Here is a 23,460-nt window from a genome sequence, read left to right as displayed (position 1 = left end):
CTGCCTGACTCCCCTCTGCCTGACTCCCTCTGCCTGACTCCCTCCCTCTGCCTGACTCCCTCCCTGCCTGACTCCCTCCTGACTCCCTGCCTGACTCCCTCTGACTCCTCTGCCTGACTCTGCCTGACTCCCTGACTCTCTGCTGCCTGACTCCCTGTGCCTGACTCCCTCTGCCTGACTCTGACTCCTGTGCCTGACTCTCTGCTGCCTGACTCCCTCTGCCTGACTCCCTCTGCCTGACTCCCTCTGCCTGACTCCCTCTGCCTGACTCCCTCTGCCTGACTCCCTCTGCCTGACCTGACTCCCTCTGCTCTGACTCCCTGCCTGCCTGACTCCCCTCTGCCTGACTCCCTCTGCCTGACTCCCTGTGCCTGACTCCTCCTGACCTGACTCCCCTCTGCCTGACTCCCTCTGCCTGACTGCCTCCCTCTGCCTGACTCCCTGTGCCTGACTCCCTCTGCCTGACTCCCTGACTCCCTCTGCCTGACTCTCTGCCTGACTCCCTCTGCCTGACTCCCTCTGCCCCTCTGCCTGACTCCCTCTGACTCCCTCTCTGTGCCTGACTCCCTCTTTGCCTGACTCCCTGCCTGACCCCTGTGCCTGACTCCCTGACTCCCTCTGCCTGACTCCCTGCCTGACTCCCTCTGCCTCTCTGCCTGACTCCCCTGACTCCTCTGCCTGACTCCCTGTGCCTGACTGCCTGACTCCCTCTGCCTGCCTGACTCCCTCTGCCTGCCTGACTCCCCTCTGCCTGACTCCCTCTGCCTGACTCCCTCTGCCTGACTCTCTGTGCCTGACTCCCTCTGCCTGACTCCCTCTGCCTGACTCCCTCTGCCTGACTCCCTCTGCCTGACTCCCTCTGCCTGACTCCCTCTGCCTGACTCCCTCTGCCTGACTCCCTGCCTGACTCTGCCTGACTCCCTCTGCCTGACTCCCTCTGCCTGACTCCCTCTGCCTCTGCCTGACTCCCTCTGCCTGACTCCTGTGCTGCCTCTGACTCCCTCTGCCTGACTCCCTCTGCCTGACTGACTCCTGTGCCTGACTGACTCCCTCTGCCTGACTCCCTCTGCCTGACTCTGACTCCCTCTGCCTGACTCCCTCTGCCTGACTCCCTGCTGCCTCTGCCTGACTCCCTCTGCCTGACTCCCTCTGCCTGACTCCCTCTGCCTGACTCCCTCCCTCTGCCTCTGACTCCTGCCTGACTCTCTCCCTCTGCCTGACTCCCTCTGCCTGACTCCCTCTGCCTGACTCCCTCTGCCTGACTCCTGACTCCCTCTGCCTGACTCCCTCTGCTGACTCCCTCTGCCTGACCTGACTCCCTCTGCCTGACTCCTCTGCCTGACTCCCTCTCCCTCTGCCTGACTCCCTGCCTGCCTGACTCCCTCTGCCTGACTCCCTCTGCCTGACTCCCTGCCTGCCTGACTCCCTCTGCCTGACTCCCTCTGCCTGACTCCCTCTGCCTGACTCCCTCTGCCTGACTCCCGCTGCCTGACTCTCTGACTCCCTCTGCCTGACTCCCTGCCTGACTCCCTCTGCCTGACTCCCTCTGCCTGACTCCCCTGCCTGACTCCCTCTGCCTGACTCCCTGCTGACCCCTCTGCCTGACTCCCTCTGCCTGACTCTCTGTGCCTGACTCCCTCTGCCCTGACTCCCTCTGCCTGACTCCCTCTGCCTGACTCCCTCTGCCTGACTCCCTCTGCCTGACTCCCGCTGCCTGACTCCCTCTGCCTGACTCCCTCTGACTCCCTCTGCCTGACTCCCTCTGCCTGACTCCCTGCCTGACTGCCTGACTCCCCTCTGCCTGACTCCCTGCTGCCTGACTCCCTCTGCCTGACTCCCTGACTGCCTGACTCCCTCTGCCTGACTCCCTCTGCCTGACTCCTCTGCCTGACTCCCCTGACTCCCTCTGCCTGACTCCCGCTGCCTGACTCCCTCTGCCTGACTCCCTCTGCCTGACTCCCTCTGCCTGACTCCTGAACTCCCTCTGCCTGACTCCCTCTGCCTGACTCCCGCTGCCTGACTCCTCTGCCTGACTCCCGCTGCCTGACTCCCTCTGTGACTCCCTCTGCCTGTCTCCCTCCCTCTGCCTGACTCCCTCTCCCGCCTGACTCCCTCTGCCTGACTCCCGCTGCCTGACTCCCTCTGCCTGACTCCCTCTGCCTGACTCCCTCTGCCTGACTCCCTCTGCCTGACTCCCGCTGCCTGACTCCCTGTGCCTGACTCCCTCTGCCTGACTCCCTCTGCCTGACTCTCTGTGCCTGACTCCCTCTGCCTGACTCCCTCTGCCTGACTCCCTCTGCCTGACTCCCTCTGCCTGACTCCCGCTGCCTGACTCCCTCTGCCTGACTCCCGCTGCCTGACTCCCTCTGCCTATCGAACACCATTCATCACAACCACAATTCACTAAAACACTGCTTCTGTCCACATCCCATCGTGCCTGCAGTGAAAACACTAGAGGGGCTATAGCAGTGATGTAACAGTACAAACTGAAGTCTATATAACAGCAGCATGTGGCCTACAGTCAAGCGTAGCAGAATTAGTAGAGAAGTCTTGAAGAGCAGGAGTGTGTGTGTGTTTGGCCTGCAGGGTAGTTGATGATAAATCACAGTGGTACATGTTATAGTTCACATACACCATAGTAATGACATTGTAAATATCTATGCCAGTAATAAGTCAAAAGTATGTAAGTACATGCATTGTTTCCATTTAAAATCACCTGTGTGCATATCAACATTACAGAGAGAAAGGCATGCACTGAGACTGAGTTGTAATAGAACATATGGAGATAGGATCTATAAAGAGGGAGGATATACTGGGGGGTGTCAATTCTGCTGTTATAACCTATAATGTTGAGCATACATTCTCCACACGGGAGCTGGTCATGGATAAAACATCTGTGATTGGAAAGCCATATGTGAGCACGGTATGAAAAGAGAGTAGTAGCTGCACTATACCGTAACACTATAGTCTCCGAGCAGTAACGGTTTAGGATATGTAGCCTCACGGGGAGAAGAGAGGACACACTCTCAGAGCTAAACTAACAAAGACAGGACGAAGAGGAAAAGAGGAAAAACAAGCCAGTGAATATCTCCTTCTCTCGTCATCTCTGTGAGTCACACTCTCTCCCTGAACCCTGACTGCTCCAGAGATCTGCTCCTTCCTTTTCCTCTCCTCCATCCTTCCCTCTCTCCTCCTCTCGCAGATAGATGCCAAGACTAATATTTGGAATAATGAGGGACAGTTGAGACTCCAGAATAAAGTATGAGAACCATGAACAGTAGCATCTATTCCCACTCTCCAAAACAGCCAGTCAGTTCCAGTAGCCATAAAGCAAACTGACTCAATAACCAAGAAGCCATCTATTAAATGACACAAATAACTCACTCATATCTAGTTTAGCCCACATAGTGACAGGCCATCTTTCTAACACCAGAAGTCTTAATTATCCGCTTCCTTACCGTAGACTTGGTGAATGGGCAAGCCAGGGTGAAGAACGATGTACGATGGATGGCCGTGTACATCAAGTTCCCAGGGTGCACTGCGTTGGCAGTGACACAGTGGGGCGCGAGGCGTCGGTGGAGCTCGTTGGAGAACAGGACGTTGCACAGCTTGGCCCGGTTGTTGGCCAGCATGGACCAGTAGTCTGGGAGGAGACAACACAGCCAGGTTCACCTTACCAGACTGGTCCATCAGGTCTGTAAACCTGGGAGAGGGAGGAACCAAGATTAACTTTGTTTAACCACACTGAACAAAAAATATTAACACAACATGTAAAGTGTTGGTTCCATTTTTCATGAGCTGAAAGAAAATATCCCAGAAGTGTTTCATACGTACAAAAAGCTTATTTATATCAAATGTTGTGCACAAATGTGTTTCCATCCCTGTTAGTGAGCATTTCTCCTTTACCACGATAATACATCCACCTGACAGGTGTGGCATATCAAGAAGCTGAATAAAACAGCATGATCATTACACAGGTGCACTTGTGCTGGGGACAATAAAAGGCCACTCTAAAATGTGCAGTTTTGTCACACAACACAATGCCACAAATGTCTCGAGTTTAGAGGGAAAGTGCAATTGGCATGATGACTGCAAGAATGTCCACCAGAGCTGTTGCCAGAGAATTGAATGTTAATTTCTCTACCATAAGCCTCATCCAATGTCATTATAGAGAATTTGGCAGTACGTCCAACTGACCTCACAACCACAGACCACGTATAACCTCGCCAGCCCAGGACCTCCACATCCAGCTTCTTCCCCTGCGTGGTCATCTGAGACCAGCCACCCGGACAGCTGATAAAACTGTGGGTTTGCACAACTAAAGAATTTCTGCACAAACTGTCAGAAACCATCTCAGGGAAGCTCATCTACATGCTTGTGGTCCTCACCAGGGTTGACCTGACATCAGTGGTCAATTGCTCACCTTCGATGGCCACTGGCATGCTGGAGAAGTGTGCTCTTCACAGATGAATCCCGGTTTCAACGTTGTCTAGGTTTGCTGATGTCAACGTTGTGAACAGAATGCCCCAGGGTGGCGGCAGGGTTATGGTATGGGCAGGCATAAGCTACGGACAACCAACACAATTACATTTTATTGATGGCAATATGAATTCACAGATATGCCGTGATGAGATCCTGAGCCCCATTGTCCTGACATTCATCCGCCACCATCACCTCACATTACAGAACGATAATGCACGGCCCCATGTGGCAAAGGATCTGTACACAATTCCCGGATGCTGAACATGTCCCAGTTCTTCCATGTCCTGCATACTCACCGGACATGTCACCCATTGAGCACGTTTGGGATGCTCTGGACGGAGGTGTACGACATCGTGTTCCACTTCCCGCCAATATTCAGCGACTTCGCACAGACATTGAAGAGGAGTGGGACAACATTCCACAGGACACAATCAACAACCTGATCAACTCTATGTGAAGGAGATGTGTTGTGCTGCATGAGGCAAATGGTGGTCACACCAGATACTGACTGGTGTTCTGATCCACATCCCTACCTTTTTTTAAGGTATCTGTGAACAACAGATGCATATCTGTATTCATGTGAAATCCATAGATTAGGGCCTAATTCATGTTTTTTAATTGACTGATTTACTTATATGAACTGTAACCAGTAAAACTTTTGAAAATGTTGAATATTGCGTTTATATTTTTGTTCAGTGTAGAAAAGTCTACATTTGACAGGAAAAGTCCAGTCAAGGATAACTTTATTGAAAGTACACATGAGTTGGTCTCCATTGGCAATACACATTTAAGTAAAACATTTAAGTGTGTATGCATGTGTGTGAATACATTCTGTAGAGTCTTTATAGCAGCGTGGTCCTGGCTGAATACAAATCCAGGGTGTGATATGATGTTCTTTAATTGCCTGCGACAGAGCAGTTAATGCCCAGATGTTTGACAAGGCCCTTGAACATTACACCGCTCGCTAGGTTATTATACAGACACAATAACACAGAGACGCACCGCAGTCAAACACACTCCCTCCTTCTCCCTCAAAGTGTGTGTGTGTGTGTGCGTGCGTGCGTGTGTGCGTGCGTGCGTGCGTGCGTGCGTGCGTGCGTGTGTGCGTGTGCGTGCGTGTGTGTGTACATCTTAATCCAGTCATTAGAAAACCACCAATCAACATGTCACCTGGTTTCCTTGTTGTGATTTTACAAGCTGCCTGCTTGGCGTTTGTTTACCGTCCCGTCTCGGCTACATCCTTGCTTGGCTAAATTACAACATCTGCAGGCTTTATATTTCATGTGAGGAAGCTGCTTTAGCACGTGGTGGGGTTGATAAATCAATTGGCTGAGTGAAATATGCAAATGTTTCTCTCAAAGCAAGTTTGTTGATGTTTGATAATACAATATGCTCGGTTTTAACTTGCACCTGCAGGTATTAGGCAGTAAGAGATAGTTCACCTATTAGTATTGTGCCAATTACACTGCAGGCCCTGGTGTTGGGGGGTGATACAGTTTACAGCCTTTTCCCTCATCCCTCCTCCTCTGTCTCCATCCCTCTCCCTTTCTGTCTCTCCATCTTTTCATCCCTCCCACCTTGTCTGCTATATGCTGTAGGTCACAGCTTTTCATTACACCAGGGGGCTTAGGGAGCATAATCCACTACCGGGTCAGGGGTCAGTCTGGGAGCCTGTGAGAGAGAGGCTAAGTGAAATAACCAGGAAGTCATAGCAAATAACACACAATCCGAAAAGTAAGCGACTTCAACGAATGCAATATAGGTGTGGAATGGAGCGGGCAGAATGGCAGATGTAATATCAGATATTGTCTCTATCCCCTCTTCTAGGACCAGTGTGTATCTGACGCTCTCTGTGCCTGCTAAGCCCTCTTTGAAGGGGTTAGGCACCATTGATTAGGGATGGGAGAGGAGGAAGCACAGGAAGGGAGGGGTAGAGGAGGGGATGGATGAGGAGAGACAAAGATATGGGGAAATAGGTAGAAGGGGAGCGAAAAAAGGAGGAGAAGGGGAGATCAGAGGAATGGAAAGAGGAGGAGAAGGGGAGATCAGAGGGATGGAAAGAGGAGGAGAAGGGGAGATCAGAGGAATGGAAAGAGGAGGAGAAGGGGAGATCAGAGGGATGGAAAGAGGAGGAGAAGGGGAGATCAGAGGGATGGAAAGAGGAGGAGAAGGGGAGATCAGAGGGATGGAAAGAGGAGGAGAAGGGGAGATCAGAGGGATGGAAAGAGGAGGAGAAGGGGAGATCAGAGGGATGGAAAGAGGAGGAGAAGGGGAGATCAGAGGGATGGAAAGAGGAGGAGAAGGGGAGATCAGAGGGATGGAAAGAGGAGGAGAAGGGGAGATCAGAGGAATGGAAAGAGGAGGAGAAGGGGAGATCAGAGGGATGGAAAGAGGAGGAGAAGGGGAGATCAGAGGGATGGAAAGAGGAGGAGAAGGGGAGATCAGAGGAATGGAAAGAGGAGGAGAAGGGGAGATCAGAGGAATGGATGGAAAGGGGAGAGAGGGATGGAAAGAGGAGGAGAAGGGGAGATCAGAGGGATGGAAAGAGGAGGAGAAGGGGAGATCAGAGGAATGGAAAGAGGGGAGAGAAGGGGAGATCAGAGGGATGGAAAGAGGAGGAGAAGGGGAGATCAGAGGGATGGAAAGAGGAGGAGAAGGGGAGATCAGAGGGATGGAAAGAGGAGGAGAAGGGGAGATCAGAGGGATGGAAAGAGGAGGAGAAGGGGAGATCAGAGGGATGGAAAGAGGAGGAGAAGGGGAGATCAGAGGAATGGAAAGAGGGGGAGAAGGGGAGATCGGAGGGATGAAAAGAGGAGGAGAAGGGGAGATCAGAGGGATGGAAAGAGGAGGAGAAGGGGAGATCAGAGGGATGGAAAGAGGAGGAGAAGGGGAGATCAGAGGGATGGAAAGAGGAGGAGAAGGGGAGATCAGAGGGATGAAAAGAGGAGGAGAAGGGGAGATCAGAGGGAAGGAAAGAGGAGGAGAAGGGGAGATCAGAGGGATGAAAAGAGGAGGAGAAGGGGAGATCAGAGGGATGGAAAGAGGAGGAGAAGGGGAGATCAGAGGAATGGAAAGAGGAGGAGAAGGGGAGATCAGAGGGATGGAAAGAGGAGGAGAAGGGGAGATCAGAGGGATGGAAAGAGGAGGAGAAGGGGAGATCAGAGGGATGGAAAGAGGAGGAGAAGGGGAGATCAGAGGAATGGAAAGAGGAGGAGAAGGGGAGATCAGAGGGATGGAAAGAGGAGGAGGGGAGAGGGGAGAAAGAGGAGGAGAAGGGGAGATCAGAGGGATGGAAAGAGGGGGAGAAGGGGAGATCAGAGGAATGGAAAGAGGAGGAGAAGGGGAGATCAGAGGGATGGAAAGAGGAGGAGAAGGGGAGATCAGAGGGATGGAAAGAGGAGGAGAAGGGGAGATCAGAGGGATGGAAAGAGGAGGAGAAGGGGAGATCAGAGGGATGGAAAGAGGAGGAGAAGGGGAGATCAGAGGAATGGAAAGAGGAGGAGAAGGGGAGATCAGAGGATGGAAAGAGGAGGAGGAGAAGGGGAGATCAGAGGGATGGAAAGAGGAGGAGGGGAGATCAGAGGGATGGAAAGAGGAGGAGAAGGGGAGATCAGAGGGATGGAAAGAGGAGGAGAAGGGGAGATCAGAGGGATGGAAAGAGGAGGAGAAGGGGAGATCAGAGGGATGGAAAGAGGAGGAGAAGGGGAGATCAGAGGGATGGAAAGAGGAGGAGAAGGGGAGATCAGAGGAATGGAAAGAGGAGGAGAAGGGGAGATCAGAGGGATGGAAAGAGGAGGAGAAGGGGAGATCAGAGGGATGGAAAGAGGAGGAGAAGGGGAGATCAGAGGGATGGAAAGAGGAGGAGAAGGGGATCAGAGGGATGGAAAGAGGAGGAGAAGGGGAGATCAGAGGGATGGAAAGAGGAGGAGAAGGGGAGATCAGAGGGATGGAAAGAGGGATGGAGAAGGAGGGGGAGATCAGAGGGATGGAAAGAGGAGGAGAAGGGGAGATCAGAGGGATGGAAAGAGGAGGAGAAGGGGAGATCAGAGGGATGGAAAGAGGAGGAGAAGGGGAGATCAGAGGGATGGAAAGAGGAGGAGAAGGGGAGATCAGAGGGATGGAAAGAGGAGGAGAAGGGGAGATCAGAGGAATGGAAAGAGGAGGAGAAGGGGAGATCAGAGGGATGGAAAGAGGAGGAGAAGGGGAGATCAGAGGGATGGAAAGAGGAGGAGAAGGGGAGATCAGAGGGATGGAAAGAGGAGGAGAAGGGGAGATCAGAGGGATGGAAAGAGGAGAAACAGGTTTGAGGGGAAAGTGCCTGGTCTAATTGTAACTTCATAGGTCCTGTATCAATCATATCGTTTTCACTTTTTTTCATTCAAACCACACTTCACTCTCCTCACTCCCTGTCAGTGTATGGGGGCTGACCTCTTGTCAATGAGTCTACTGCTCTCCTCTCATGCACGTCAGCCTCTACTACACTACATTATGTCTAGCGGAGCAGGGCTGTACTATGACTGCTGTTTGATCTGCAAGAATAACTCTGCCTATACGTCCAGTCCCTCTGAGCTAGGGGCTAATCAATCATTGCGATTGGCTGACTAGCTGACTGACTGACTGTAGCCAGGATCAATGTGTCCCATGCACACTGACTGCCTCGGATACACACGGGACAGCATACTGTAGCAGCCGGGGATCACCGTACACATACGGACATGCTTGATGAAGGCGAGAGAGAGAGACCGAGAGAGAGGAGAGAGCGGGTGAGAGTTAGAGTCAGGGGGTCAGAGAGGAAGGCCTGGACATGTTAGACACATTGATGATAAAAGGAGATGTACAGGGCCTTCAGAAAGTATTCATATCCCTTGACTTACTCCACATTTTGTTGTGTTACAGCCTGAATTCAGAGTGGATTAAATATATGTCTTTCTCACACATGTACATGCAATACCACATCATAATAATGGGACAACGTGTTTTTAGGTTTTCAAATGTCTTGAAAATGAAATAGAGACATATCTCATTAACATAAGTATTCACACTCCTGAGTTATATATACACCTTTGGATGTGATTACAGCTGTGTGTTTCTGGATAAGTCTCTAAGAACTTTCCACACCTGGATTGTACAATATTTTCCTGTTATTCATTTTAGAATTCTTAAAAGCTGCCAAGCTGACTGTTGATTAGACAGCCATTTTCAAGTCTTCCCATATATTTTAAGCTGATTTACACTACCGGTCCATTTTTTTAACACCATTCAAGGGTTTTTCTTTATTTTTACTATTTTATACATTGTTGAAAAATAGTGAAGACATCAAAACTATGAAATAACATATGTGGAATCATGTAGTAACCAAAAACGTGTTTAACAAATCAAAATATATTTTATATTTGAGATTTTTATTGCACACTCTTGTGTGCAAAGCAAAGCATACCCAAAACATGATGCAGCCACCTCCATGCTTCAAAATATGAAGAGTGGTACTCAGTCATGTGTTGTACTGGATTTCTCCCGAACATAACACCTTACAGAACATAACACCTTACAGAACATAACACCTTACAGAACATAACACCTTACAGAACATAACACCTTACAGAACATAACACCTTACAGAACATAACACCTTACAGAACATAAAACCTTACAGAACATAACACCTTACAGAACATAACACCTTACAGAACATAACACCTTACAGAACATAACACCTTACAGAACATAACACCTTACAGAACATAACACCTTACAGAACATAAAACCTTACAGAACATAACACCTTACAGAACATAACACCTTACAGAACATAACACCTTACAGAACATAACACCTTACAGAACATAACACCTTACAGAACATAACACCTTACAGAACATAACACCTTACAGAACATAACACCTTACAGAACATAACACCTTACAGAACATAACACCTTACAGAACATAACACCTTACAGAACATAACACCTTACAGAACATAACACCTTACAGAACATAACACCTTACAGAACATAACACCTTACAGAACATAACACCTTACAGAACATAACACCTTACAGAACATAACACCTTACAGAACATAACACCTTACAGAACATAACACCTTGTATTCAGGAAAAAAAGTTCATTTCTTTGCCAATTTTTTTGCAGTATTGCTTAAGTGCCTTGTTCCAAACAGGATGCATGTTTTGGAATATTATATTGTATATATTCTGTACAGGCTTCATTCTTTTCACTCTGCCATTTAAGTTAGTATTGTGGGGTAACTACAATGTTGTTAATCAACCCTTAATATTCTCATATCACAGCCATTAAACTCTGTAACTGTTTTAGTCACCATTTGCCTCAAGGTGAAATCCCTGAGCGGTTTCCTTCATCTCTGGCAACTGTTAGAAAGGACGCCTGTATGCTACAGTAGCCTATGCTTCAGAGGGGGAGGGGCAGGTAGCCGACAGATTTTCAGCTGGCAGGCAGATACTGGAATAAGTTTCTGAGTGACAGTGAGTGCATGGCATAGGTGCTTTGTTGCGTTTTTTTGTGGGACTGAAAAAAATGTCCAAAATGTAAAATAATATTTTTTTAGTCAGTGAATGCTCAGAGGACACCACCACCACACGGGCTGGGGCAGAGCATCGCAGCACTTCCTGTAGACACTGCACCAACAGGAAGTGACCTTGATGGCAGATCTGCCAGGCCATCTTCCGTCAGATGCCAGGGCTGTGTACACACTGCTGCATTACATATCAGGATGTGGAATGGCCTACGGGGAGAGGAGAGGGACATACAGTGCAATGATACATTGAGGGCCATTATTACAAGATATAGGCACTGGGCCTATTCTCCATACTGTAAACAGAGATCTGGGGAAAGGGGAACAGTGGTGGAGAGGGAAAGGAGCAGAGAGGGAAAGAGAGGAGGGAAGGAAAGGAGGGAAGGAGAGAGGGGTGATATTTCTGCGTGCAGCTGCTAGGCCTCAGTAGGCCAAGACAGAGACAAGACAGTGACAGGGTATGAGTGATCTGACAGGGTATTAGTGACCCTCTATACAGTAGTAGTGATACGGTATAGAGGGCTTCCTCTCTTACTCCCCCATGGTCTGACTGATAGATAATGAATACATTTCGACACCAGCCAACAGAAAGAACCAACACCTTGAATAGTCATCATATCAACCTCAGAGAGAGAGAAAAAATATAATACATACTCACACATACACTCACACACTTCCATACAATCAAACTCACTATATACACATACACATCGCATCTGGGAATGTGTCTTTCGGGCCTCCCCTTCTTGTGTGTGTGTGTGCTGTGTGAGCAAGTGAAGATTGCCGTGTCGGCCTGAGCGGTGAGAGATCCTTGTCGGTGACAGCGTCGCTCCAGCGGGCTCGAAACCACAGTAACACAGTCGAACAATCCAAACACACCCCACCAATTTTTAATTTCTTCCATTAGAATTCATTATGAGGCCCAGGGCAGTTTGTGTACCCTGTGTTTAAGACTGCCTGCTGGATTAATTAAAAACTGGATGCTGGAAAATTAATGTGTGAATTGTTATCCCTGGCTCTAATGAGTCTTCCCCATAACGCTGTTAGAGAGGACTGGAGTGAACGTTCACCTTCAGGCCTCCAAACACACACGCACACATACATGCACGCACACAGGGTTCATTACTGAGAGTCACACTCACTCCTCACTAACTACCGAATGCCTACGTATGCAAATCATACACTTCATAAATACTACATACTGTACTTTCTATATATCTTTAGAAAAGTATGAACCCAGAGTTGTTAAACACAAATGAAGAAGTCGTCTTTAGATTCAACTCCAAATCCACTGCCTGAAATGTAACCGGTGTCGCTGTCTTGGAGTCAAGCCTTAAATTCAAACTTTTATAACAGAGCCAGAGAACAGGTTGGTGGAAAAATAAGGAGGCAGTGTTCCTCTCTGTTTAATAAAGCATGAAGTTCAGAGCCCTGGCCTCTGTTCCTCTGTGTCACCAGGAAACATTGGCTGCTGCTGCAGCCTGGGAACTCCACAGTCACCTTGGAAAGGCAGTTTACCTGTCTTAACTGTTCAAATCAAATTGTATTTGTCACATGCTTCGTAAACAACAGGTGGAGACTAACAGTGAACTGCTAACTCACGGGTCATTCCCAATAATGCTGAGACAAAGAAAAACAAACGTTGAAGAATATAAAAAATAATAACAAGGAATAAGTAGAACAAAATAACAAGGAATAAATACACACTTAAAGTGTTGTGAAATGTGTTATGAAATGTAATGTTATGTAATATTTTTAATTGTACATAACTGCCTTAATGTTGCTGGTCCCCAGAAAGAGTAGCTGCTACATGGGGATCCTTAATAAATACAAATACAATACACAATGAGTAAGGATAACTTGGCTATATACAAAAGGTACAAGTCAATACCTAGTTTATGATTGAGGTCATTTATGATTGACATAATGATTGAGGTAATTGAGGTACTTATGTACAGTACCAGTCAAACGTTTGGACACACCTACTCATTCAAGGGTTTTTCTTTATTTTTTACTATTTTCTACATTGCCGAATATGGAATCATGAAGTAACCAAAAAAGTGTTGAACAAATCAAAATATTTTTTTTATTTGAGATTCTTCAAAGTAGCCACCCTTTGACTTGATGACAGCTTTGCACACCCTTGGCATTCTCTCAACCAGCTTCATGACGTGGTCACCTGTAATGCAATTTAATTAACTTCTCAAGGGTAGGGACCAGAATTTTGGATGAAAAGCGTGCCCAAATTAAACTGCCTTCTACTCAGGCCCAGAAGATATGCATATAATTGGTAGATTTGGATGGAAAACACTCTAAAGTTTCCAAAACTGTTAAGATTGTGTCTGAGAGTATAACAGAACTGATTTGGCAGGCAAACACCTGAGAAAAATCCATTCAGGAAGTAGGATGTTTTTTTTTTTAGTTTTCTTTTCAATGCCATTACAGTATCCATTGACTTAGGACTCAAATTGCAGTTCCTATGCCTTCCACTAGATGTCAAGAGTCTTTAGAAATTGTTTCAGGCTTGTATTCTGAAGAATGAGGGAGTAAGAGCAGTCTGAATGAGTGGACCCTGCCGTGTCACAGAGCTTTTTCATGCGCTAGACCGAAAGAGTGCCTTTCGTGTTTACCTTTTATATTGACGACGTTATTGTCCGGTTGAAATATAAAAACAACCTGAGGATTGAATATAAGCATCGTTAGACATGTTTCTATAAACTTTACGGATACAACTTGGATTTTTTTGTCTGCCTGTTGTGACTGCGTTTGAGCCTGTGGATTTCTGAAGAAAACGTGCGAACAAAACTGAGGTTTTCGGATCTAAAGAGAAACTTTATCGAACAAAAGGAACATTTACTGAATAAATTAATGTCTTCTGAGTGCAACCATATGAAGATCATCAAAGGTAAGTGATTATTTTATCTCTATTTCTGACTTGTGTAACTCTTCTACTTGGCTGCTTACTGTTTGTAATGATTTGTCTGCTGGGGTATGTTCTCAAATAATTGTAAGGTATGCTTTCACCGTAAAGTATTTTTTAAATCTGACACTGTGGTTGGAATCACAAGAAGTTCATCTTTAAACCTATGGAAAATAGTTGTATCTTTTCTTAATTTTGATAATGAGTATTTCTGTATTTGAATTTGGCGCTCTGCAATCTCACTGGATGTTGGCCAGGTGGGACGCTAGCGTCCCACATACCATAGAGAGGTTAACCTCTTGCTCCTACCTGACACGCAGGCGTCCCATCTAGACATCTGGAAATGCAAAATGCGCTACGCTAAATGCTAATAGTACTAGTTAAAACTCAAACGTTCATTAAAATACACATGCAGGGTATTGAATTAAAGCTACACTCGTTGTGAATCCAGGCAACAAGTCAGATTTTTAAAATGCTTTTCGGCGAAAGCATGAGAAGCTATTATCTGATAGCATGTAACACCCCAAAAGACCCGCAGGGGACGTAAACAAAATAATTAGCATAGTCATCGCTACACAAACCGCACAAATAAAATATAAAACATTCATTACCTTTGACCATCTTCTTTGTTGGCACTCCTAGATGTCCCATAATCACTATTGGGTCTTTTTTTTTATTAAATTGGTCCATATATAGCCTAGATATCGATCGAAGACTGTGTGATAAACGAAAAAAAATAGCGTCTTATAACGTAACATAATTTTTTAAAATTAAAAACGTTGACGATAAACTTTCACAAAACCCTTCGAAATACTTTTGTAATGCAACTTTAGGTATTAGTACACGTTAATAAGCAATCAAATTGATCATGAGGCGATTTATATTCTTTAGCTGTCCGTCTGGAAATAATGTCCGGGTAAATCTCAACCAAAATATCCGGTCAGAGACCTGAACAAATGGCTGGTCTCTTCTTCGTTTGACCAATAAACAAAGCCTAGGCAAATGACAAGACTGTTGACATCGTGTGGAAGCTGTAGGTATTGCAACCTCAGCCCCATTTATTGTGGTTCGCCTTTATCAATGGGTTGAAGTGGCGGATGGATATATATTTCCATTTTCAGTGATCAGATTTTCCTGCGCTTTACGATAAAACGCACGTTCTGTTATAGTCACAGCCTTGATTTAACCAGTTTTATAAACGTCTGAGTGTTTTCTATCCACACATACTAATCATATGCATATACTATATTCCTGGCATGAGCAGCAGGGCGCTGAAATGTTGCGCGATTTTTAACAGAATGTTCGAAAAAGTAGGGGGTAGGAGTAACAGGTTAACAGATGTGCCTTCTTAAAAGTTAATTTGTGGAATTTCTTTCCAATCAGTTGTGTTGTGACAAGGTAGGAGTGGTATACAGAATACAACCCTCTTTGGTAAAAGACTAAGTCCATATTATGGCAAAAACAGATGAAATAAGCAAAGATAAATTACAATCCATCATTACTTTAAGACATGACAGTAAGTCAATCTGGAAAATTTCAAGAACTTTGAAAGTTTCTTCAAGTGCAGTTGCAAAAACCATGAAGCGCTATGATGAATCTGGCTCTCATGAGGACCACCACAGAAAAGGTTGACCAGAGTTACCTCTGCTGCAGAGGATACGTTCATTAGAGTTAACTGCACCTCAGATTGCAGCCCAAATAAATGCTTCATAGTTCAAGTAACAGACATCTCAACATCAACTGTTCAGAGGAGACTGCGTGAATCAGGCCTTTATGGTCAAATTGCTTCAATGAAACCACTACTAAAGGACACCAATAAGAAGAAGAGACTTGCTTGAGCCAAGAAACATGAGCAACAGACATTAGACTGGTGTAAATCTGGCCAAATGTGAGATTTTTGGTTCCAACCGCCGTGTCTTTGTGAGACGCAGAGTAGGTGAATGGATGATCTCCGCAAGTGTGGTTCCCATCGTGAAGCATGCCATCAAGTCAAGTCAAAGCTGTCATCAAATCAAAGGGTGGATACTTTGAAGCATCTAAAATATATTTTAATTTGTTTAACACTTTTTTGGTTACTACATGATTACTTATGTGTTATTTCATAGTTTTGATGTCTTCCCTATTATTTTACAATGTAGGAAATAGTCAAAATAAAGAAAAACCCTTGAATGAGTAAGTGTGTCCAAACTTTTGACTGCTACTGTACATATAGGTAGGGATAAAGTGGCTAGGCAACGGGATAGATAATAAACAGTAACAGCTGCATATGTGATGAGTCAAAAGAGAAATTAGTACAAAAAAGGTTATTGCAGATATTCCGGGTAGCTATTGGTTAACTATTTAGAAGTCTTATAGCGTAGGGGTAGATGATGTTCAGGCGCCTGTTGGTTCCATACTCGGTGCATCGGTTCTATGACTTGGGTGTCTGGAGTCTTTGACCATTTTTAGGGCATTTCTCTGACACCACCTGGTATAGAGGTCCTGGATGGCAGGGAACTCGGCCCCAGTGATGTACTGGGCCATACGCACTACTCTCTGTAGCGCCTTGCGGTCAGATGCCAAACAGTTGCCATACCAAGCAGTGATGCAGTCAGTCAAGATACTCTCAATGGTACAGCTGTACAACTTTTTGAGGATCTGAGGGCCCATGCTGAATCTTTTCAGCCTCCTGAGGGGGAAAAGGTGTTGTCGTCTGCAAACTTAATGATGGTGAGTCGTGCGCACTCACGCAGTCATGGGTAAACACGGAGCATATGAGGGGACTAAGCAGGTACCACTGAGGGGCCCCCATGTTGAGGGTCAATATGGCAGATGATTTGTTGCCTACCCTCACCACCTGGGGGCAGCCATTCAGGAAGTCCAGGATTCAGTTGCAGAAGGTATTTAATCCCAGGGTCCTTAGCGTAGTGATGAGCTTGGAGGGCACAATTGTGTTGAACGCTGAGCTGTAGTCAATGAACAAATCAAACCTTATTCGTCACATGCGCTGAATACAACAAGTGTAGACCATATGGTGAAATGCTTACATTAGAACAGCATTCTCACGTAGGTGTTCCTTTTGTCCAGGTGGGAAAGGGCAGTGTGGAGTACAATAGAGATTGCGTCATCTGTGGATCTGTTAGGGCGGTATGCAAATCGGAGTGGATCCAGGGTGTCTGGGATAATGGTGTTAATGTGAGCCATGACCAGCCTTTCAAAGGTTTTCATGGCTACAGATGAAAGTCCTATGGGGCGATAGTCATTTAGACAGTGTTGGATGGTCGACCATACACACTCGGTAGTCAATTTAAGCAGGAGAGAACTCTCTCTCTGCTCTTTAGTAGCAACCAAAGGAATATCTTTGTTCAGACACTTTTGCCCGCCCAAAACTCTAAGTCCAAAAGTGGGTAACGGAACAATAATTCTAACATAGGGGATTTGGGAAATTGTCAGTGGGGAAAAGTAGAAAATTAATGTAACTTGGAAAGGATACCCCTTAATCTGTCAAGTTTTCATCCAATATGATGTGAATAGAATGTGAAGAATGATGAAAGTATTTTAAGATAGGAATGTGATTTTAGTTTTCTAATGAGATAATCGTTTTTGATATCCTTTGTACAGTAACTAGCCACGCCCCGAGTGAGGTCAGAGAGCTTGTCAGCATGACAGAATGACCCTTTTTACCAAGAGTGCATAAAGGCTTGGAAGAGGAATCAACCTTCAGACCAGAAAAGTGTTATGTTGGAAATGGTTAAAGCTTTCAACCTCAACACGAGGTGAAGAAATAAACTCACCTTCCTTTAGATCAGAGAGATGAAGAGCTGCAGCTCATGTCCATCATGGTCCGAATCCTGAATACCAACATGAGGAGGAAGAGGCGAGAAGCTCACCTCAGATAATCACTGGGACAGCTGATTAGCTGTCCTACGTCAGATATTGAGAAAAGAGAATCTAAACAACTATCCTACAAAGTTCCCAATCACCAATGGGAACCATCAACATGGCTGGTTATCTTCCAGAGTGAACAAAAGTAGAGGACGGGAAAGGGGAGACCCCTTTCGGACAATCAGAGCCTTACAAGCATGCCGCTGAAAGGCCAAACAAACATTCTTCCGAAGGACGGCTAGCTCAGACAGAGAAACAGCGAACGGCATTCAAACGCGTAAATACAATCATGATGTCTTATTCCTAACGGGCGGTGGTTTATGTGCAAGGTATATGATTAATGTAAGGACAGTCCTAGAATGTATCCATGGTAAATGTCCTTTCTCTCGCTCTCTCTCTCTCTCTCTCTGTCTCCCCCTCTCCATCTCAGTGTAATAAACCATCATATTTTGTCAGTCCACTATGGATCTGTGTCTCATGTAAAGGGTGTATGTGTATTCTGTTATTATTTAGTTAGTTATTAAATAAATCATTAAATCAATTTGTGTAGTACTGAATAATGAGCAAAGCTGGGCGTTTTGCAGATCGAAGAAGGTTACGATGTTCAGAATGAGAATTGATAAGAGGTTATGATTAATATGTTGACTGTTTTATGGATGTTATAGGTGAATTCGGGAGAAGGTAACTCTCTCAACAACTTCTTCCATGGTGCCCCAAATCCTAATGAGTTAATTGTTACATGATTGTGTCGTGTCTTTACTATCATTAAATGGAAGACTTTTTATTAAAGATTCTCTGTAATTAGTATTGCGCGATCAACTGATTAATCATGTAACTGTAATTAACTAGGAAGTCGGGGCACCAAGGAAAAATATTCAGATTACAAAGTTATCATTTCCTAAAATAACTTTTCAGATATTTTATCTGATCAATTAGTCTTCGGATTAATGAATTATTTACTTTACCTCACGTTAGTCTCATTCCAAACGTCGTAAATTGTTGGTTATCTGCACGAACCCAGTCTTCACTATGAGTCATCCATACATTAATAGTCTTAAATCATTTATTTATTACTAACTAAGTAATTCACTGAAATGCAAACAGTAAATATGGTTACAAGAAATGATAGGAGAATGTGCCCTAGTGGGCTAAACCGGCATGGCGGCTTGTTAGACAAAAGGGGAAATGGGGGTCGACTAAGAAGTCACTGCAGTGATAATTATAACAATTGAAATGCTAATCCTTTGCACATGAATTCTCACTCATTCGGGAACAGTTGCAATCAATATATATATTTACGCTCAGTGTGTCATCTTGATCGCTGGTGAAAAGTTGTTTCTTTTGTAGAATTGTCTGTCTCTCTCCCTCTCTCTGTCGTGGTTATAGTGGATAGTTCAGAGTGACATTCATTCGTTTCGTTATAGAATGGATGTTTCGGCGGTTGTCGTTCTTCGCTTTCACTGACACCGAATTCCTAGATGCAGACTAGTAATTCATATCAAAGACTTGTTCTTATTCTGTTGGTATCGATAGTCTAAGAGTTTAACCAAGTGGTATGGTTAAAAGATTCAGCAAGGGTCTACAAACTTTGTCCTCTCCTAATGGAGAAAAACATGGTCTGGTGATCATTTCTCAAAGTTGGGTTTTATTCGGAATTGCATAAAAGGGCTGTCCCAGGACGCCTGACCCTAACTGGACTGAGGGGCGGTCCTCTGATTTAGTTAACTCCAATTCCCTTTTTTGAGTTTTCCTTCATTTAACAGTCCAAAATCACATTGTAAAATTGTGTAAACAGTATAATACTCATTCATGTTATACAACAATTAGATGTAAACCTCATATCTGAGGCTATTATATAAACATTGTTATGGTAATGTGGCCACACCGTCTCCCATGAGCTTCCCCAAGTTGTAACAAACGGACCAGTTCGTAGATGGATTCTTCACCGATCTTTTATACTTTCTCATTACAATTGTTCGTTCCTCAAGTTCTGTGAGGTGGAAGAAATTCCTTTGTCCTATATGAAAATGTACTCTGCCTCTTATACTATGTGCCCATGTGGCGGGTCTTCTCAGGAATTTACGACCTCTCTCTGACCACAGCAGCCTAGTTGAAGGAGGCAAGGGGGAGGCAGGGAGAGGGGGATGGGGCTTGCTATACCCAAAGAGGGCAACGTCATGACATACCACCCCTGGTGATTTGGATCTTGTTTGTCCTGCAAGTTACAAATCAACATAAAATCATGAACACTTGATGTCCTGTTTGTAGATCATCGTTGCAGTCCCCTCTGGTGGTTGAACTTGGTAGGCTTCTCTGAAAGCGGAGCAGTCCACCACAAGGATGGCAGTTGATGTCCGGTTGGTGATCGCCGTTGCGGTCACTTCTAGTGATGTACCTTGGTAGGTTCCCAGGAAGCTGCAAAGTACCCCCGGGAGGGCCAGGGGATGTCCTGGTTTGTGATCGCCGTTGCGGTCTCCCCCTCTTGTGGTTTACCTTGGTAGGCTCTCTGACAGCGGGGCATGCCGCCACAAGGATGGGCCGTGGGTGTCTGGATTTGAGGTCGCCGTTCCGGACACGTAGTCTGGTCGTCGTCCAGACAGGAAGATCTGGGCAGTAACTTAGGCAGATGTTAACAACGCACACACACTCATGAAATATATATAATTACATTCATTCCCCAATGAGCGGAATTGTGGCACTAAGTGATGGTTGTATGGGGACTTTGTTTATGGCTCTATCACTTCCTAAGTGTCAAAGGAACTGAACCGAAAAGGAATGAAAGCATAAACTAAAGATATACAAAATATAGTTCTCACACAAAAAGCATCTAACTGGACTGTATTCTATATGCGTCCAATATTCTGGCAAAATGACTATCATGCCATTGTCTCTAATGCCATATCTATGGTTTTCCTACTTGGTGTGTTGCTTAGGCACTATCCTAAGTTGATAACTATATAATAAGTTTACAGCTGTACGGTACTAGTTTTGGGCAGTCTACAGGGATGACCTATGGACTTCTGGGAAGAAAACTGGTGAGTGCTGTAGAGTCAAAGGCCGAGCAGTAAATGTTCAACTTTACTAAAGCTGGTAATTTGCTTGGACCCTTAAGTGATCCTAGCATAAATCCTAGTTGGATGTTCCGTTGTGCATGGGCAGTTATGCTTACACAAGCGCGCATGTCAAGGGAAGAAAACCAAGTATCCTGGCAGATTACAACTTGTTCAGAATGAGTCTGGCGTAGCCAGGTAATTTTCAGGTCAATGCCTGGATGTCAGTCAGAATTGGTGTCGTGGGAGTCTGTAGTAGTTTTTACTACAAGTCACTGTGTCTTCCACTATTGTAGTGGTGATAGGTATGGAGTCTATTTCATAGCTATGTTATCCACGGAGGAGCTAACCTCACGAAAGAAGTACTCTTCTTATTGGACCAGTCGTACGTGGTATGATCATGGTTAATGACTTGTAATAATTTTCCTCCTGATTGAAGGATTCTATTTATTAGTGACATGTGTGTTAACCATTGGAAGAGATGGAGATTCCCTTCCACGTGTTGCACTCTGAGTGACTCCTATGTTGCTATTGTCAAGGGTAATTTGATTGGTTAGGTCTCTAACCTTCTTACTGATTGTAGCTCGACTGACTGTCGCTGGTATTGGTACTGGTGCTCAAAGGGACCAGTTATCCTACAGATTTATTCTGAAATATTATACTATTGGAACACATGATTGAAGTTTTATTGTAGTTGAACCTACACATGGCAAGGAATGATTATTGTTGCCATTTGTTTTGGAGGTGGACAAGTCCACTGGACATCCTTTATGACCAGTGTGGTACACCTCAGTGCTATCTTAGATGTGTTCTAAAATAATCCCCATCTAGGGGCCTGTCTGCTCCTCACTATTCTCATAGGGGAGTTTACAACTAGATTTGATTTGATTTATGCTCTGGCGGCCTCGTACGGTGTTGTCTGCAGGCTCGACCCGCCCACCGGCCTCGATGAGGCTCATCATGGGTCTGGGTTACTATTCCCCCCCTTTGTGTCTCCGGACCCCCCACCAGCGGGTGGTGTTGGTGTCCGAGGCACAAACGAAAGGGTCGGACCCTATGTACGAGTTGTCAGCGGCCACGTTATGAGAATGGCTGTAACCTTTCAACCAAATCTCCTGGTGTTTGTGCTTCAAAATGCTCAGTGGCTGTCGAGGCATGTCAGTCACCACAGCGTCCGCGTGTGGCAACCTCTTCAGTACCTGCGAACTGAGACGAGGATATCGGTCTGTGATATCGCTAAGTGTTTCACCAGTGGGAATCATCGGGTCAGATGCTGGACTGACGCCATTAGTATCATTGTAAGGGTTGACAGTCCCCAACAAAGCGGAAGGTGTATCATCGGAAGCAGAGTATACTCTGTGCATCAATGTTTTTCTTGCTGAGATGGCCGCAGTGCTTGCGGAAGTGTCCGACGGGCAAGAGGAGTTAATCTCAACTACCATATTGCACGACTGCAAGGAGGAGGGAAGTTGCAGAGACACAGAGACAGCTGAAAAGAATGGTCAATCAAGTTGGCTGATGGAATGTGTCGAGATATCGTAATATCTCCTTGGATCGGATTCTGCCCCAAGAGGGTGCTTTCGACAGACACCCCTCGTGAATGACTGCGTTGCAGCTAGCGTTAGGGGGAGACAGTGTGGTCAGTGGAGAAGGCACGGTGTCCTGTGACCATACCTGGTTGGTTTTCCAATCCATCAATGGGAGTAACCGATCCATCAAGTCTGCGCCAAGTAGCAGGGTTACAGCTTCAAGGCTGGTAACATACACAGGGTGAACGAGCGATAAGTCCTTGAAGTGTAGTTTCAGCATGACTCTCAATGTGAAAGGCGAGGTAGTCTGAGTGAGCCCTCGAAGTGTAGTGCCGCATCGTTCCACTTTAACCAACGTTTAGTTGGCTTCAAAGCCCTTCTGAGATCATTGAACAAGGTTTGAGAGATGAGTGATATTGTCGCACCCAAATCAATTAGCGCCTGACCAGTTAAGCAGTCCTCTATGACTGTTTCCAGGTATGGCCGTTTAGATTCGTGGTCAGTGGACATATTCTCCACAAAATGGAGTGGTCGTTCGCAACGACGTGATGTGCCATTTCTGTTCAAGGTGGAAGCAGATTGACTTTTCCGATTTTGAGTGGGCTTGGCTTTAACAAAGTGTTTGACCTTTTTCTTCACCACCTTTGTATCAGAATCCATATACAAAGCCCGGGGGCTTGTGTCTTGATCAAGCGGGCCCTGGATAGGGTCTTGAATGAGAGCGGGAGAAATTAGAACTTTAACGTCCTTGCTATGGGTGTTAATTCCTGTGGACCTGGTGTCCAGTAATTCCCTGTCTAGTCCTTGTGACTTATCTTTTTCCCTTTTCTCAAATTGTTCTCGTTTAGTTCTTCCCGTAGTGGAACTTCTGGAGAATATTGGTCTACGTTTTGTTTGTCCTTCACCCCTCTGTTACCCTTGTGCTTTGACACTTTTTGTGGGTTGGGTGCAGGAACGTAGCGAACAGGTCGATTGTAGCGGTAGTCATGTTGATGGCGACGTACTTTACAGTTATTTCGACCGCAGAGGTTATTGGAATCATGGTTTCATGGTAGAAACTGTT

The 23,460-nt window shown here is 45.7% G+C and overlaps 1 pseudogene; it reads right to left on the bottom strand.

Annotated features, from left to right (window-relative positions):
* The window catches only part of LOC118377824 (WW domain-containing oxidoreductase-like), a 202,841-nt pseudogene extending 180,711 nt beyond the window's left edge, over positions 1-22,130 (bottom strand).
* Positions 22,131-23,460: the final 1,330 nt, after the last annotated feature.

The sequence above is a fragment of the Oncorhynchus keta genome, chromosome 22, assembly GCF_023373465.1.
Source record: "Oncorhynchus keta strain PuntledgeMale-10-30-2019 chromosome 22, Oket_V2, whole genome shotgun sequence".
Classification (NCBI taxonomy): domain Eukaryota; kingdom Metazoa; phylum Chordata; class Actinopteri; order Salmoniformes; family Salmonidae; genus Oncorhynchus; species Oncorhynchus keta.
Note: the sequence above shows the minus strand (reverse complement) of the source record. Positions and strands in the feature narration are given on the sequence as shown.